The sequence below is a fragment of the Leucoraja erinacea genome, chromosome 30 (assembly GCF_028641065.1).
Source record: "Leucoraja erinacea ecotype New England chromosome 30, Leri_hhj_1, whole genome shotgun sequence".
Taxonomy (NCBI): domain Eukaryota; kingdom Metazoa; phylum Chordata; class Chondrichthyes; order Rajiformes; family Rajidae; genus Leucoraja; species Leucoraja erinaceus.
Genome location: NC_073406.1, coordinates 13,130,133 through 13,149,202, shown reverse-complemented (window position 1 = coordinate 13,149,202; position 19,070 = coordinate 13,130,133). Strand labels below are relative to the sequence as shown.

The following is a 19,070-nucleotide window of genomic DNA, read 5'->3' as shown; positions in this document are numbered from 1 at the left end:
ATTAACTCTATATCCAACACTCCTGCAGGCTATGAATGCCAGATTGTTTCTACTCTGCTCATAATTCCTCTTGTATCTCAGTGCCATCACTTTGAATCTGAGGCCCCTTTCATTTTCCCATCTGCTAAAAGGAGTGAGATCTTTCGGTTTGCCCTATCTAAGGTCTTCATGACTTTTGCATTTATTTATTAAATGTCTTCTCAACCTTCATCGCTCTGGGAAGAACGAGCCCAAACATTCTTGTTTAATTCTGGAGCTGAAGTTCCCTCTGGCAATTGACCTGTAAATCTTTCCTTTGCCCTGTTTAATACCTGCTCTACGGTCTAAAAGGGCACTTGGTTAGGAGAGTTTTCAAGACAGCGCAAGGCTAGAAGTGAAGCCTCTGCCAATACTTAATAACTTTCTCAGTCTCAGAGGGCTCAAGCATTTTACATTCAATTAAATAGTTTTGAAGTGTAAGCTTAGAAGTTATTTTTTGCAAAGTAAGGTTCCATGCAGTAACTTTACAAGAGTTAGGTAGTGGCTTGGAAATTGGACCACATACACCATTTCTTCAGTGCAAGACATTATCATTACTTTGGCGTTGCACTGACACATTATAACTTCTATCCACTAATGTTGAATCAATTCATGTAGGTCTGTGGTGTACAAGTGAGGAGAGCACAGAATAAAATGCTGGTGACGTCTACTACCATGCCACACTGACTTGACTCTTGCAATGTCAAATAGTTTCATGTATACACATGGAGCAGTAAGGGACCATCTGAAGATAGAAACAAAATGTTGGACTAACTCAGCGGGTCAGGCAGCATCTCTGGAGAAAAGGGATAATTGCTGTTTAGAATCGGAACCCTTCTTCAGACTGAAAGTAGAGGTGGGTGGGTGGGGGGTGAGGGGAATAAACTAACCAACTAAACCTGAACCCCTCTCTTTTACACACAAGCATGTGCAGGCACACATGTTCATGCACACGCACATGAACACACAATACACGTGCATGCACATACGCACATACACACACACACACTCACATATGCGCACACACACTCACATACGCGTGCACATACACGCGCTCCCACTCACACATACACTAGCGCGCACACATGCACACAATAGTTCTGATATCCTGCACCGATCAACTGTCTTCACTGATATCTTTAACCTCTTATTTCATAGTCATCTGTCCCCAGCTCCTTGTAGATAACCACGACTGTTCCAGTCCCCAAGAAAAATAAAGTGACCTGTTTCAATGACTTCTACCCTGAAGCTCTTACATTGACTATAATGAGGTGCTTTGAAAGATTCGTAATAGTCTATATCTATGCCAATCTTCTAGACAATCTAGATCCCTGCATATTGGATGCAGGAACAAATAGGTCTATGGAGAACGCTATCTTCCTTGCACTATGTTCTGTCCAGGACTCCTTGACAAAATACACCTGGCACGATTCTATTCATTGACTGCAGCTCAGCCTTCAACACCATAATTCCAAATAAACTCACCTGTAAACTTCTAGACCTTGGCCACAGGGCTTCTATCTGTGTTGGAAGGAACTGCAGATGCTGGTTTACACCATAGACACAAAATGCTGGAGTAACTCAGCGGGTGTGAGAGAGTTTCAGACTGACAATAACCAAGTTCTTCTTCCTGCAAGATTTTCAAAAATAAAGTTCCTTTCAATAGCAATAAGTTTATTTTTGTAACTAGAAACCAAAAACATCAAAAGTTCTATATAACATAGTTTAAAATAGCATCCATTGAACAAGTACACGTGCACAATTTTTTATCCGAAAGCCTTGGGACCAGACACTTTTCGTAATTCAGAATTTGTCGGTCTTCGGAATGGAAATTTTTTAGCGTAGATTTTAATGGCTGGCTCAGTGGTAGAGTGCTCGGCTCATATCCGCAAGGTCGCGAGTTTGCGCCTCGATCCCGGCAGTTACTCAGTCGCGAGTTTGAGTCTTCAATGTCGTTCTTTCTTGCAGAATAAATGTTTGTATGAAATGCAGTGTAGGAGAGGTGTACTGACTGTGTGGGCAGAACTTTGGAAGTGATTGCCCACCAGTCTAAAAAGCCGCTGTGTCTCCCTGTCCCTGGGATAGCAGGGGGCGATCAAACAGCACAATACCCCCCTCCCCCTCCAACTCCAGAGGAATCCGCTCCCCGATGGGCCCCTACGACGCCCCGAGCTGCTCCCCGTCATCCGCAACCCAGGTTCCTCTGTAGTTGGAGCGGGGCTGGGCTGCTGTTGGCTGTGGGTCTCTGGGTTCTCCGTGCTTGCGGTGGTCGACGTCCAATTGGTCCTGACATCTCCGGTGACTGCACTGGCCTGCTGGCTGCCATCGCCGACCTGAAGACAGTACAAAGCCCCCGCGCCGGTGCAATGGGCGGGGAGCTGGAGAGGGGAGGGATGGAGTCACACACATGGCCGGGGAGCAGAGGGGTGTAGGTGGGGTGAAACTGAAGGGAGCGACAATCTGCTGCTGCCTGCACGCTGAGTTAAAAAGTTCCCACGCAAGACTCACGATACACTGTGTATCGTGTCTACCGTGGGAACTTTTTAACTCAGCGGGCAGGTAGCAGCATATTGTCAATTATTAACCCTCCCGCGCAATGTACCCTCACCTTCTCTTTTATGGATGGGGATTTAGTTCCCCTTTCTTCGAGGACCGACCGGAGGTTCCGCTGTCACCTCCGCGGGCCGCCCTCGGTGAACGTCCTGTCTCCCTGTCCCTGGAATAGTAGGGGGCGATCAAACAGCACAATACCCCCCTCCCCCTCCAACTCCAGAGGAATCCGCTCGCCGATGGGCCGCTATGCCGACAAGTGGCAGTTCGCCCACAGCCCGAGCTGCGCGACCCCAAGAACAAGACGTATCCCTTGCACACCATCAGCTTCTGCCCATACGGGGAGCGTGTTCCTCTGGAGTTGGAACGGGGCTGGGCTGGAGTTGCTGATTTGGGATCTCCGTGCTTGCAGTGGGCCTGGGGGTCGGTGTTCCGTTGGTCCTGACGTCTCCGGTGACTGGCACTGTGCTGCTAGCATCGCGACGTGAAGACAGTACAAAGCCCCCGCGCCGGTGCAATGAGCGGGGAGCTGGAGAGGGGAGGGAAGGGGTCACACACATGGCCGGGAAGCAGAGGGGTGTGGGTGGGGTGAAACTGAAGGGAGCGACAATCTACTGCTGCCTGCATGCTGAGTTAAAAAGTTCCCACGCAAGACTCACAATACACTGTGTATCGTGAGTCTACCGTGGGAACTTTTTAACTCAGCTGGCAGGTAGCAGCATATTGTCAATTATTAACCCTCCCGCGCAATATACCCTCACCTTCTCTTTTATGAATGGGGATTTAGTTCCCCTTTCTTCGAGGACCGACCGGAGGTTCCGCTGTCACCTCTGCGGGCCGCCCTCGGTGAACGTTTTCAAGGACCTTTCTTCAAGGACCGAAAAAATGTTGCTATTCGGAGGTTTTCGTTATTTGGATCTTCGGATAAAAGGTTGTGCACCTGTATCAATAGAAGCAATTGTTTTACAATTTCAATGGCCACCCATGTTTAAAGCAGAAGCTGTCTTCTTAAGAGATAATGGTATCTGCTTACTGCAGGGAGGTTACATGGGAACCGATTTCACCCACCTCATACTGTTTAAGTCCAAGATAGCTTTTTTTCCTGCATGCCAATATCCAAATGTAACTTTCAAGTTCCCCATCAAAACCACGTGATGCAAATATTGTTCCTTAATTCATTATTTGCGTTACATCCAACTTGTGTGGTCCTGTTTCTCAGTCACTACCTGGTCCTTATTAAAGCGGTTCTACTTACTTACCATTTATACCACGAGCTTTATGTGAAATAAGAATTTCATTAGACCCTAGTGGGCATGACAATAAACCAATCTTATCTAATCTAATAATGGAGAAAACATGGTGGGAGTTATCCAGAGGTCATCAAACAGTAGTTTTGTTGTTGAACCTAGTATAAACCAGGTAATTAGAGACACAGGGAGCAAAGACACTGCAATAATTATGGGGTACTTTAATAAAGTGAGCAAACCAACTTAGAAGTATTAATGTTTAGTGCAGTTTAGTTTAGAGTTACAGTGCGGAAACAGGCCCTTCAGCACATTGAGTCCACACTGACCAGCGATACCCGCTCACTAACATTATCCTAAACACTAGAGATAATTTACAATTTTACCAAGCCAATTAATCTACAAACCGGTATGTCTTAGGTGTGTGGAAAGAAACCAGAACTCCCGGAAAAAAACCACGTGGTTACGGGGAGAACGTACAAACTCCGTACAGACAGCACCTGTAATCAGTATTGAACCCTGGTGTTGTAAGGCAGCAACTACTGTGCCACCGTGCTGCCCATCAATGTGGAGGACAAATTTGTGGAGCGTAGAAGAGATAGCTAAATGTTGAGAAGCCAACCAAGAGAGCAGACTGGTGCAGGTAGATTCGAACAAAAGAAATAGGAGCAGTCTGTGTCCGTTTGGCCCTTCGAGCCTGTTCTAGCATTCATCCAACTGATCTTCTACCTCAACAACACTTAATTCCCTTAATATTTACACGTGGAAGTGAGGACGCTACTGCTGAGGGAAGAAACAAAGCAGGACCTGGCATGGGGGGACCGCCATGAGGGAGGCGGGATGGGGGAAGAATAAAGGGGGAACTGGCACGGGGGTAGGGGGGAGGGAATCTGTAACTTTGTAAGCGCCCTTTATGGGTGACTATTTGAATACCTTTTTTTTTTTTTTTTAACAACAAAATTTATTCAATTATTAAAAATAATATTTAGACTACAATAAAACAAGCCAGAACCCACCACCATAATACAATACAAACATGTATCCGTAATAAACTACTATACAACTATGATACAATCCTTATTGAGGATACATTCAACACCCTGCGGAGCCCAGCGGCCCTGAAACTCCCTCAGGGTGCTATTTGCATACCTTGGCAAGGTAGGCAAGCAAAGGATTTCACTGTGACTTGTCATTTGTGACAATAAAGTATTCTCTTCTATTCTAATAATTAATAATCCGGTGGATAAGAGGCTTCCAGATAGGAGTGATTATGATATTAGAGTGTGAATCATCTGGACTGGCTTGGATCAGGTTAGATTTAACATTTCAATAGATTTTCCACTCAATTGTCTGGACAGGAATGGTTGGACGGGATAAAGGAACGTTTGTGATTCGTAGTTTCCCGAATTGTTTAGGCTAAAAGTGGCTAAATGATTTGTTTGGTTAAATTATGTATAAAATGACTATTTTAAATATATATTCATTTGTTTGAATATATTTTAATAATCTCAGCATATTTTTGAGTTTCAGATTCATAGAAACATTTTAGTGTTTTTGTCAGCATCGACAGCTGACTTCATGAATGATTTTGTTCTGCAAATGTTGAGCCATTAAGTATATTAAAAACAAATGCACTCGACAGATTCATGTGCCTTACATGGCAAAAACAGGCAAAAATGAAAATTGGGGAAGTGATTTGCGATGGAGAAACTCTCTATTTAAAAAAAGATTTATACGTAATCAACCAGGCAATGAATGTACAAGATGACAGAGCAAACCAAACCCCAATGCATCCACCAGAACAGGTTATGATACGGACACTGGCTCAGAGTCCAAGGACGTGGTTCCATGCATTCCTTCAACCATTTATCCATGTGATGACCCCACCCTCCCATCAGATGAAGATCCATCACTCGCTGAGAACAATGAGCACCAACGAGAACAAAAATGTGGTAGGTTTCGACCCATTCCTTTTCTCCAGAGATGCTGCCTGTCCCGCTGAGTTACTCCAGTATTTTGTGTCTATCAACGAAAATAAAGACCTGTTGTCCACCTTGAATGAAGACCCTACAACAATGTACAGTGGAAGCTTGGAAGCCCCGAAGACCGGGGAGTTGAGGAGGGAGTTGCTGGTGATGACGGATGAGAGGAGTAAACTGGTGGGAGAGGGACCGGGGTATTACCTCCAGCACCTCCAAGGTCGGCTGCAGGAGGCTCCCCCCCCCCCAGGGCACAGGGGCGGTCAGCAAAGGAGAGGGATGCAGGGTCATGTGTCTGAAGGCTCCCTGGATCAGGGTGTCCAACATGTGGACTGGACTTTGGACTGTTGGTGCTTTCTGATTTTTTTCACTTTAAACAGTGTCAAGACTGTGGTGACTGTGCATCTGTGGTTGTGCAAAGGAATTTCACTTTGCTGTGCATACGTAACAATAAAGAACCATGGAAGGATAGGATAATAGTGTAGAAACCAGGACAGTCTACGACATGCAGACTTGAGCTAGGAGAGATGCCTTCCCTTGCTTCTTTGTCAATGACTTGTTGCCCACCACTTTTCCATTCCAAACAATCTTTCTGTTTGGAAAGAGTGGATGTGGAGAGGATGTTTCCACTAGTGGGAGAGTCCAGGACCAGTCACAGTCTCAGAATTAAAGGATGTTCCTTTAGGAAGGAATTTCTTCAGTCAGACAGTCATGAAACTGTGGAACTCACTGCCACAGAAGGCGGTGGAGGCCAAGTCAGCAGATATTTTTAAGGCGGAGATATACAGTATAGATTTTTGATTAGTACGGGTGCCAGGGGTTATGGGGTGAAGGCAGGAGAATGGGGTTAAGAGGGAAAGATAGATCAGCCATGATTGAATGCTGGAACCAAATTTGGGTCCCACATCTGAGGAAGGATGTGCTGGCTCTGGAGAGGGTCCAGGGAGGTTTACAAGAATGAGTGGGTTAGAATATGATGAGCGTTTTACAGTACTGTGCCTCTACTCGCTGGAGTTTAGAAAGTTGAGGGGGGACCTCATTGAAACTTACAGAATAATGAAAGGCATAGAGTGGATGTGGAAAGGATGTTTTCACTGGTGGGAGAGTCTAGGACCAGAGGTCATGGCCTCAGAATTAAAGGATGCTCTTTTAAAAAAGGAGGAACTTCTTTAGTCAGAGGGTAGTGAATCTGTGGAACTCATCACCACAGAGAGCTGTGGAGGCCAAGTTAGTGGATATTTTTAAGGCGGAGATAGACAAGTTTAGAAGATTATAACGGATGCCAAGGATTATGGGGAGAAGGCAGGAAAATGGGATTCGGTGGCAGATATCAACCCGTGATTGAATGGTGGAATAGACTCAATGGGCCAAATGGCCTAATTCTACTCCTATAACGTGAACTTGTTAATTTGTGAATGGAGGTGTAGACATGATGGGCCGAATTGACTAATTCTGTTGCAATCACTTATGCACGTGAATTTTACACCATTTTCTTAATGGTGGCCTCTTGAAAGAACAAAAACCTTGTGCTGCCCTTCTGGCAAAGTTCAAGGACCTTGATGCAACAGATTAAGTGTCACCTTATACTTGTGAATGCTTTGGCACAAAGCCTGCGCTCTTATAGTGACCAATATTGTACAAAAGCCTACAGGTGATTGCTCAGACCAAACACCAGATGAAGGATGGAGGGTGTTAATCTCACAAATCCATATGTAAGTGAACTATTTGCTACTTCAGCATATTATACTTGCCACATCCTTCTCCTTCTGTTTATTATTCATTCTGCTTCAAGCCAACGTTTGCCCTTCAAATGTTCAGCGCAGACATGCCAAATCCCTTTCACAAGTGCAGACAAATGATGTTTAATGAAACATGATGTTATGCTAGAATTTATTTTGAGTGTCATAATCGTAAAAAGGCCTGGTGCAATTGAAGTTCACACTTCTGTTAAACAGGAATTTGAAGCAAAGACCATGATTGTTTGTTTAAACTCCATACTTCACAATCTTGGCTTGAATCGTCCAGCAAGTAGTTATTTTAGCAAAGGAAAATGGAAATCAGGGCAGCACAGTGGCGCAGTGGTAAGGGGCTGTCCCACTTGGGCGTCATTTGCACGTTAGTTACGCGACATCATTTACGCGTCACGACGCATGATGCGCGCGTCATGACGCACACATGATGCCCGCATGGTGCGCATTACGCACGCATGGTGCGCATGGTACGTAGTGACGTAGGCAGTAACGTGCGGTCGCACGCGGCGCCCCAGGATTTTGGGATGTACAAAATCTTCGTGCGCCATCTGCGTGATGCGCAAATATCGCCCGAGTGGGACAGGCCCTGTACAGTTGCTGCCTTACAGCACCAGAGACCCGGGTTTGATCCTGACTAGGGGTGCTGTCTGTACAGAGTGTTTGCATTCTCCCTGTGACTGTTTCCAAGCAGTATCTGTAAAGTTTGAAGTCTTAAAGTAAAGTTCAAGGTAACTGCTTTCTGCAGAGCAACTCCAGTGCTTGCGTTTTTCCCTCTGATTTTGATCTTCATTTGTGGGACAGGCCAAGATGTTTTGATTGGGACTTCAGTGTTGTAATAATGATTATTTTTCCCATTGTTCCATTGTTTTCTGAAACCTGCAAATCCGTAATATTTTTAAAACTTCATCCTTAGGAAATGGTTTTTAAGGGTAAATGGTGGATCATCTTTGAAAAGTGACTGCTTGAGTCCAAACCAAGTTCTCTAAACTTTGGCCCAAGTAAACAATTTCCTATTGATATCATTAGTGATTGGCTAGTCTGACCGTTCCAGAGATGGACGCTAGTTCCAAGTTTTGAACTCAGAAGGCTAGACATTTCTTAGAACATAGAAAATAGCACAGGAACAGGCCTTTCGGCCCATGTTTCTGTGCTGAACATGATGCCAAATTCAACTAATCCCTTCTGCCTGCTCACAATCTGTCTCCCTCCATTCCCTGTATGTTCAGGGACTAAGAAGGATAACTGACAGGACCATTTCCTGTTACAAGCAAATCAAGAATCATCAAATCTGATTCAGAGCCAAGTCATTCCTCTGACAGTCTCTACCCGCAAGTGGTAGAGCTGCTGCCTCATAGCACCAGAGACCTAGGTTTGATCCTGGCTATGGGTGCTTTGCTGTACGGAGTTTGCATGTTCTCCCTGTGACTGCGTGGGCTTTTTTCTGCTGCACCAGTTTCCTCCCACACTCCAAAGACGTACAGATTTGTAGGTTAATTGGCTTGGGTAAAAGTTGTAAATTGTCCCTAGTGTGTGTAGGATTGTGCTAGTGTACGGGGTGATCACTGATCGGCATGGACACAGTGGGCCAAAGGGCCTGTTTCAAGTTCAAGTTCAAGTTACATTTATTGTCACATGCACCAATTGGTGCAGTGAGATTTGAGTTGCCAGACAGCCATATGAATAAAAAAGAGCACAACACACGATAGAGTTTAACATGAGCATCCCCACACAGCAGAATCAATGTTTCCCACTGTGAGAGAAGGCAGTAAAGTTCAGTCAGCTTCCTCTTTGTTCACCGAGGTCTCGCTGTATCTCTAATGTCTAAAGTCTAAGTCTCTGTAATGTCCATTCCCTCCATAGAGGCTGCCTGACCCGTTGAGAAACAGTTTGCAGGTCAGGCAGCATCTGTAAAAAGAGGAACAGAGTTTGATGTTTCAGTTCAAAGATACTTAGTCAGAATCAGAAATTATCATCCTGTTTCTCTTTCCACAGAAACTGTCTCACTGCTACGTTTCAGTCCTAGTCATAATCTGTAAATATTCATAGGAGTAATGTGATACAGGATTGTGTGTACTGTAATAATTAAAAAATCGCTAAGTTGAAGAAGGGTTCTGACCCGAAACATCGCATTTTCTTTTTCTCCAGAGATGCTGCCTGACCCACTGAGTCACTCCAGCATTTTGTGTCTATCTTTGGTGTGAACCAGCATCTGCAGTTCCATCCTACACAATCAGTAAGTTGTTTTCATTTTCAAGATCTTTGATTTAGATGTGTATTAGTGAGAGAGTGAAGGAGTTAGCATCTGTGACGAGAGGAAAAGGGTTCTGAGATTTAATTCAGATACTCGGGCAGACTACATGCTGTGGATCACATAAACATTTGTAACGTATTCACATCAACCATATAACTTACCGGCCAGGTGCAACATTGGCCTCATCCCCCGGAACAACCCAACCCTCGTTTCAATGGAAGTTCATGATCCGTCTGTGTTGGGACTGTGAAATTAACAGTGAAAATCACTCATGCCTGGCAGTAAATATCAATTCTTATATACAGACATTCCTTCAACCGTTCTAGTGGAGGAAGTAGTTCACAGTGGACTGGTTTGTGCCTGAGTCTGATGTACTTTATTGATTCTATGTAATTCGATTGGGAGGAAACATACAGAGTATTGCACATGATATGAGGCAGTTGGTATAATTGGTATAATATTGCATACACTCACATAAATACAAAGGAAATATCACATCCGTGTCCCTACACCTGTTCTCAACACTCAGGGCAACAGTTTAGTTTAGTTTGGAGATACAGCGGGGAAACAGGCCCATCGGCTCACTGAGTCCGTGCCGACCTGCGATCGTATAGGCCAGCACTATCCTACACACTAGGGACAATTTTTATGAGGCCAATTAACCTACATCTTCTCAGTGTGGGGGGAAACTGGAGCACTGGGGCGGGGTAAAACCCACGTGGGTACAAGCTCCGTACGGACAACAATCATAGTCAGGAGTCAGGACCAATCCAGGTCTCTGGCGTCGTAAGGCAGTAACTCTACGCTGCACCACCGTGCCACCCCTGTTCACTGTTGGTACCATTGAATGCATTTGCTTCACATCCGATTGAACAGTATTTTGCTGTTGAAAATAGTAACCGAATGATATTTATTAATATTTTCTCTGTTTGCCTGAGTGTGGAGTGAGAAAGAGCACCAATTCCTCACTTCCACAGTAGGAGTGCAGGTCACCACCAGCCATAGTGTACCCGCCTGCTCTAGTCAACATACATAATGTCATATGGTCATGGAGACATTGTAGAGAACAACAGCACCAAAACTGACTCTTCAGCCCCACAAATCCATGCTCACCATCACCACACTTTTCCATTAATCCTTCAATAATACCATTTTATAGTCACAGCATGGAAACAGGCTCTTCAGCCCATCGAGTCCGCACCGACCAGCGATCTCTGCTCATCAACACTATCCTACAAACACTTACGGACATTTTACGTTGATACCGAGCCAATTAACCTACAAACCTGTGGAGTGGAGTGCGGGAGAAAACGGAAGATCACGGCAAAAACAACCGCAGGTCACGGGGAGAACGTACAAACTCCATACAGACAGTGCCCGTAGTCAGGATCGAACCCGGGTCTCTGGCGCTGTACGCAGGTCACGGGGAGAACGTACAAACTCCGTACAGACAGTGCTCGTAGTCAGGATCGAACCCGGGTCTCTGGCGCTGTAAGGCAGTAGCTCTACCGCTACACCACCGTGCCAAGGTTTTATCTTTCCAACAATCCCATCAACTCCTTCAAGATTCTACCATTCACCTACTCACTAAAGGGGCGATTTAGAAGTGGACAATATAACTACCAAGCTGCAAGTCTTTGTGACCCAGGTGAAAACCAGAGTACCTGGAGGAAAGCCAGACGATCACAGTGAGAATATGCAAACCATCCAGACATTGTCTAGGGTGAGGATTGAACCTGATCTCTCTTGCTGTAAGTCGGCGGCTCTACCAGCTCTGCCACTGTGCCACTCACAGCCCAACAACAATTTTCAAGCAATGCCACAATTTAACCACATTAAATCACTCGAAAGTGTGAATGTGAAAGGCAACAAATAATCTGCTGGAGGAACCCATCAGCCCAGCAGCATCTGCGGGCGGAAAGGAATTGTCGACTTTTCAGGTCAAAACCCCGGGTCCTGTTGCAAAGTCGCAACCCAAAAATATGTCGATTCCTTTCCCCTAAAGATCGTGTTCTACCTACTGAGATCCTGTAGTAGATTATTTGTTGCTCTGGATTCCAGCATCTACAAGGGTGAATGGAGGTGAGAGTGATCCACAAGGATTATACACTGTACTGGTAATAAAGGGGCTGATGAAATCAGTATAAATGGATTATGTCGGCAATGTTAACAATATAACCATAGTGGTCGGAGACTTAAGTTACTTTCAACTATGAGAGTAAATTACTGTATTGACCTCAATAGCCAGGTCCTTGCAATCTGTGGCAAGATAGTGGGTGGAGGGGAGAAAAGACACATTAACAATCTGAAGATAGACACAAAAAGCTGGAGTAATTCAACGGGACAGGCAGCATCTCTGGAGAGAAACATAGAAATATAGAAAATAGGTGCAGGAGTAGGCCATTCGGCCCTTCGAGCCTGCACCGCCATTCAATATGATCATGGCTGATCATCCAACTCAGTATCCTGTACCTGCCTTCTCTCCATACCCCCTGATACCTTTAGCCACAAGGGCCACATCTAACTCCCTCTTAAATATAGCCAATGAACTGGCCTCAACTACCTTCTGTGGCAGAGAATTCCAGAGATTCACCGCTCTCTGTGTGAAAAATGTTTTCCTCATCTCGGTCCTAAAATATTTCCCCCTTATCCTTAAACTGTGACCCCCTTGTTCTGGACTTCCCCAACATCGGGAACAATCTTCCTGCATCTAGCCTGTCCAACGTTTCGGGTCGAGACACTTCTTCCCGAAACGTCACCCATTCCTTCTCTCCAGAGATGCTGCCAGTCCCGCTGAGTTACTCCAGCTTTTTCTGTCTATCTTCGGTTTAAACCCGGCATCTGCAGTTCCTTCCCACACATTAACGATCTGTATGTACACGTGTACATTTGGTGTGATTTCAGATTTATAGCATTCACGGTTCCTTATTTTCATTTGATCAGTGAGTAACTAGGACTCAGTGAAGTGGAAGATGTGGTGGAGTGGCTGATATTGAACTGGTAAGTGAACCATTGCAAAGCAATGAAGCAGAAGCAGGAGGGAAATGGCTGGGACAAGAATCACAAATAGCTCCGTCAGTGCAGTTAAAGGCCGTTGTATCAGTCACATGAGTCATCAGAGGACGGGAACACAATTGACTTCACAAGCTACAGAGTGATCAAGAAAGAGAGAAATGTTGAAAGGAGCCAAGAATATGATGTTAATGGATGGATTAAAGCGGATGGCAATTTCAAGAGATGAAAGCCATTCAGATAATTATTCACTCCAATGCAAAGGCAAGAGTTGGCAAGAGGCCAGAGAAGATAGATTGGACAAAGTGGGAGACAAAAGGTGATTGTTGCTTTTCTGGGTTTGTTACTTAAAAAGGTAACTACTCACGGGCAACACAGAGACAACAAACCCATTTGACTGTGGAGTTCCCATCTGGAACTGGACCTCAGCACATCGAGGAATGATTTAAGAGAGTATTGCTGGAAGCAGATAGAAGATCAGCGATGGCAATCTGTTATTAATCACTAATAATGCACAAAGAAATCAAATAAAGCTGTGCTGGGATGGGTTTGAGGAGTAAACACCTGTTCTCATGTTGCCATGTCCAGTGTTCTCTTTCAGATGGACATAAAAGATTATATTGCAACAATTGAAGTTTATTATAGTGCAAAGCAGTTGATTTATTCCGAGAGAGAAAATGAGAACGGATGGCTGGAAATTTTGGAGCTACAAATTAATATTAATACGTAAAATAATTGAAACTGTTAGGGGACTGCTTGAGGAATGACAGGCCAGTGAGATCATAAACAGGTGTCCAAAAGATATAAGTTTCCAATCATAATCTAAACAATAGAATTCTTGGTGTAAAGTTTAGAGATCCGGCGTGGAAACAGGGTCTTTGGCCCACCGAGTCCGCACCGAACAGCGATTCCCGCACATTAACACAAGCCTACACACACAAGGACAATTTACACTTATACTAAGTATACAAACCCAAGTCAATTAACAACCAATGAAGCCAATTAACCGACAAACCTGTACGTCTTTGGAGTGTGGGGGGAAACTGAAGAGCTCAGAGAAAACCCACACAGTCATGGGGAGAACGTACAAACTCCGTACAGACAGCACCCATAGTCGGGATCGAACCAGGGCCTCTGGCACTGCAAGCACTGTAAGGCAACAACTCTACCACTGCGTGACCATGCCGCTCCAGAGCAGGGGGTTGTAAGGTTTTTGGATTCAAAAGCTTCACAGAGGTAGAGTAGACCAGTTACACTACAGCTCCGGATACCAAGGATCAATCCTGAAAGTTGGGCACTCTCTATGTGCCTATTCTCCCTGTGGCCATGTGGGTTTCGCCTAGGTACTTTGGTTTCCTCCCAAGCTCCAAAGATGTTTGAGTTGGTAGATTAATTGCCCACCGTGAATTGATCCCAGTGTGTAAGTGAATGGTAGAATCTGGGTGTTGGAGTTAATGGAAATGTGGGGAGAGCAAGTTGTAGTGAAAATTAAAGGGCCTGACCAAAGATCCTATAGCTCCACTTTAAGATCTTTGGGCCTGACCCACTTGGGCGTCATTTGCGCGTAATTTACTCAACATCATTTACGCATCACGACGCATGACGTGCATTACGCGCGCATGGTACGTGGTGACGTAGGCAGTGGTGCGCGGTGGCGCGCGGTGCCCCAGGATGTTAGGATTCACAAAATCTTCGCGCGCCACTTGCGTGATGCCAAATGATCCCCTCCCCATTTTAAAATGTCTTACCAGAGAAACAATCTCTCAACATCTACCATATCAAGGGCCCATTCACTAGTTGCTGCTCCAATGACATCAGCTCTGATTCTACCAAACTTGAGAGCAGATGGGCCCAACATGCTTAATTCGTCACATAAATAACCTCCATGTCTGAAATCGACCAAGAGTATGTTATCAGCCAAGTGTACATTTCTTTAAAAAAACCTGAAACCTCGCCCATCCATGTCCTCCAGAGATGCTGCCTGACCCAGCATTTTGTGATTTTTTTTTGTTAACCAGCATTTGCAGTTCCTTGCGATTCCATTTGCCTTCCTGAGTACTTACTGTATAGCACCGTCAGGTTAATGTTCACTGTTGTTAGTGCATGAACAACCAGATCACTCAGAATACCTTCACTCTTCATTGTTACACTATTTGAAAAAAGGTACTTTCAATGTTCTTTCTTCCAAAGTGGATGAGTTAATATTTTTCCATATTATAGACTTTCCTGTTAACTTAAGCTATCTATACCGTTCTGACGTAAGTCCTGTATGGTTTCATGACACTGACTCCTGGGATAGAAATAGAAATTGCTTTTTGGCACAAATGCTTGTTTACTTTTAACTTTGTCTTGATTTCCCAGTTGATTTCAGCATCGTGGTGACCATTTATCCTGATCTTAATTGAAGAATTTTTAGAAGTCCAGGTACAAAAAGTTATTTCATTTCCACGGGCAGCGTGAAAAGCAATTCCTCAAGGGTGTTGATTGACGGAGGTCTCTAATGAAGTAACTGCCCTTTAGATTATTAACAGAATCAAGCTTGTGTTCCATATAATTAATTGTGTTACTTTACTAATTGCTGGTATAAAAATAAGCATTCCATCATTGCTTGGATTATTTTTCATTTTTAGTATAGTTTGGTTTAGAGATACAGTACGGAAACAGGCCCTTTGTCCCGCTGAATCCGCATCAACCTGTGATCCCCACACATTAACACTATCTACACACATTAACACTATAACACTATTTGCTCCACCCATGCCGCCCATCTTGAGTATTATTCTTGAGTATTTTTTGTTAGCTTGGTTCCAATCAAATAAACACTCCCTCATTTACAGGAAGTCCTTTACGATAATTGTTGGTATTTTACCGTCATCATCTAAATATTTGTTTTAAGCATTCTAATGAAGTATGTGGTTTGCAGATCAAAAAATATTCCTCGCCTTCCTTCATGCAAGGAAGTTCAGTTCTTCTTTTTATTATTTTTGGTGATCTTAGTCTTTAAGATCACTTGTTGATCTACATACATGATCCTACAGAGGTAATAAAATCACGAGGGGAAATAGATAGGGTGAATGCACAGAGTCTGTTACCCAGAGTGTGGAAATCAAGAACCAGAGGAGATAGGATTAAGGTTAGAGGTGATAGATTTAACAGAAACACAAGGGGCATTTTTTTTTCACACAGAGAGTAATGGGTGTATGGAATGAAGTCCCAAAGGAAAAAATTGAAACAGGTACTATAATGACATTTAAAAGGTATTTGGACAGGTACGTGGATAGGACCCGAAACGTTGCCTATTTCCTTTGCTCCGTAGATGCTGCTTCACTCGCTGAGTTTCTCCAGCATTTTTGTCTACCATGGATAGGAAAGGTTTGGAGGGATACCATGGGCAAATGGGACTAGTGTTGATGGGGCATCTTGGTCCACATGAACAAATTGGGCCCAAGGGTCTGTATCTGTGCTAAATGACTCTACGCCTCTATAACGATATTTTGTCTGTTGTCACAATGATATTCCAATGCTCCCTGTCCTCCCTCTCCTCATTTTATCCCTCTCTCTTGCCTAAGAAGGAAAGAAAGAATGCAATGACCAGCACTGGGGTTCCTACAGCCTCAAATCCATTTCAATCATATAATAAAGAGAGGAGTTACTTTTTGCGATTTTGCTAAATATGTATCTATGAATAAAGCCAGGGGGGTAACATTGATTAAAACAAATGAAGGCTCAATTGGCAGAACATTGCAAGATGAAGAATTAGAGTTTTGTTCCAACCTGTCTCGGTGGATAGATAAAACTATGCAGCAGATTGGCTTCTGCGACGGACATAATGTTATTCTGGTATTTGTGCCATCCCCTCATTGCAGAAATCTCTCTGGCTATTTCCACACAAGCTGATCTCGACCTGTGTTTGCGGAAACTAAAGACACCCTCATTAATAAGAAGCCTGACTTGTGTGGCTCTTACTTCCCTGCAGAGAAAACACATTTAGATCAAAATACATTCGCTTGACTAACCCTCAGTAATTAATGCATTGCAGCAAATATATCATCAGCAGCAACTAAAATTGCACAAGTGATCTGAGTTACTTCAAATCAGCAGTAATTGGAGTTTCATCCACTTTGAACAGAAATGCTGAGGAGAAGAGGAGATGAGAAGTGTGTTTTAATGGTGTGTTTTAATCTTATAGAAACTTACAAAATTCTTAAGGGGTTGGACAGGCTAGATGCAGGAAGATTGTTCCCGATGTTAGGGAAGTCCAGGACCAGGGGTCACAGCTTAAGGATACGGGAGAAATCCTTTAAAACCGAGATGAGAAGAACTTTTTTCACACAGAGAGTGGTGAATATCTGGAACTCTCTGCCACAGACGGTAGTTGAGGCCAGTTCATTGGCTATATTTAAGAAGGAGTTAGATGTGGCCCTTGTGGCTAAGGGGATCAGGGGGTATCGAGAGAAGGCAGGTACGGGATACTGAGTTGGATGATCAGCCATGATCATATTGAATGGCGGTGCAGGCTCGAAGGGCCGAATGGCCTACTCTTGCACCTAATTTCTATGTTTGTATGTTTCTATGTAATGGGATAAATGAGGAAGAGTTGTTTCCCATCGACAGAAAGGTTGGGAACCAGAAGACACAGATTTAGAGGAAAAACAACCAGAGACAAATACATTGCACAATTAGTTTTAACAATCTGGAATCTATTGCCTAATGCAGATTCAACAATAATGTACAAACAAGAATTAGGCAGATATCTGAATGGGAAAAAAAAATGCTCAGATTTCATGGATTGGGATGCTGATGAATGAAACTAATTATAAAAATGTTTCAAACAATGATGGTCTAATGGACTGAAAAGCCTTTGGTCAGTGGTATACTTACCACGGTGATCAATACAAGTCTGCGGGCGGTGTCATTAACAGTAATGTGCCCAGCTTTTGTTATACTGAAAATGCCCCATTGTTATAAGGCAATCGTATAAAGTGGGTTATGGTCAACAAATGTAAGCATTTGTCATTGGGTATTTTTAATGCAGAGATTCTTGATTAGTAATGGGTGCCAAAGGTTACAGGGAGAAGGCAGGAGAATGGGGTTGAGAGGGAAAAATAGATCAGCCTTGATCAAATGGCGTAGGAGACTCGATTGGCTGAATGGCCTAATTCTGCTCCTTTGTCTTATGATCTAATGATAGGCATTCTTCAATCAGTCAGGAACATGGAGATAATAGATTAATTACTCCACAAAATCCCACTCCTCAAGGTGCACAGACAAGAAAGTAAAGAGAGAAACACAGGTGTCCACTGCTGAAAGGTTCATCACTGGCTGAAAGGAAGCTGATTTGCACAACTACAAGTACAGATGGGCGAGTACAATGTACATGTACAATGTAGAAGCACAACGTGCATGTTACACTGTACAGATAGGCAAGCACTATAGGGCAGCACGGTGGCACAGCGGTAGAGTTGCTGCCTTACAGTGCTTACAGTGCCAAAGACCTGGGTTCTATCCTGACTACGTGTGCTGCCTGTACGGAGTTTGCACGTTCTCCCCGTGACCGCGTGCGTTTTCTCCAAGATCTTTGGTGTCCTCCCGCACTCCAAAGGCGTACAGGTTTGTAGGATAATTGGCTTGGTATAAATGTAAATTGTCACTACTGTGTGCAGGATAGTGTTAATCTTCGGGGATCACTAGTCATTGCGGACTCGGTGGGCCGAAGGGCCTGTTTCCACGCTTTATCTCTAAACTAAACTAAACTAAACTAAACTACAATGGCCAAGTATAATGTACAGATAGGCAAGGCTTTTGGGCACAATGAAGGAAATCAGGAATGTTGAATGTTGAACAAACTTGCATGAGAATGACATTTGAAAACTATTCATGAGAATAACTCATGAGCACTAAAGATAATAGTGAAAATTCAAACAAATTGCAGAGATAATTGATGTTGCAAATTAACTGCAGCCTCCCTTCCTTGTCTTCCACGATGACCAATTTCTATTTGTAATTAGGCGCTATTAAAGAACGATTGGCCAATTTCTAGAATGAAATCCAATTATATTTAAAACTTAGCTGAAAATGCAGAGAGCTACATGACATACAGAACATAAACTTCAAACAAACATTCATCATGATGGAACAGTTGTTGCAATATATTTTTAAATTTAAGACACACTCAGACACTGTTCATGGTGCACAAGAGTCTTACTGATTGTGATGAGTTATTGGTTGCGGCAGTTCAAGTTGACATTAAAATCAATATTACCCG

General features: G+C 43.8%; 1 long non-coding RNA gene across 1 annotated transcript in view; it reads left to right on the top strand.

Moving 5' to 3' along the window:
• The window catches only part of LOC129711652 (uncharacterized), a 53,683-nt gene extending 42,617 nt beyond the window's left edge, over positions 1–11,066 (top strand). Inside the window, exon 3 of the long non-coding RNA XR_008725884.1 lies at positions 9,688–11,066. This is a non-coding gene — a long non-coding RNA (uncharacterized LOC129711652). The remainder of the gene's footprint in view (positions 1–9,687) is intronic.
• The last annotated feature ends 8,004 nt before the right edge of the window (positions 11,067–19,070 follow it).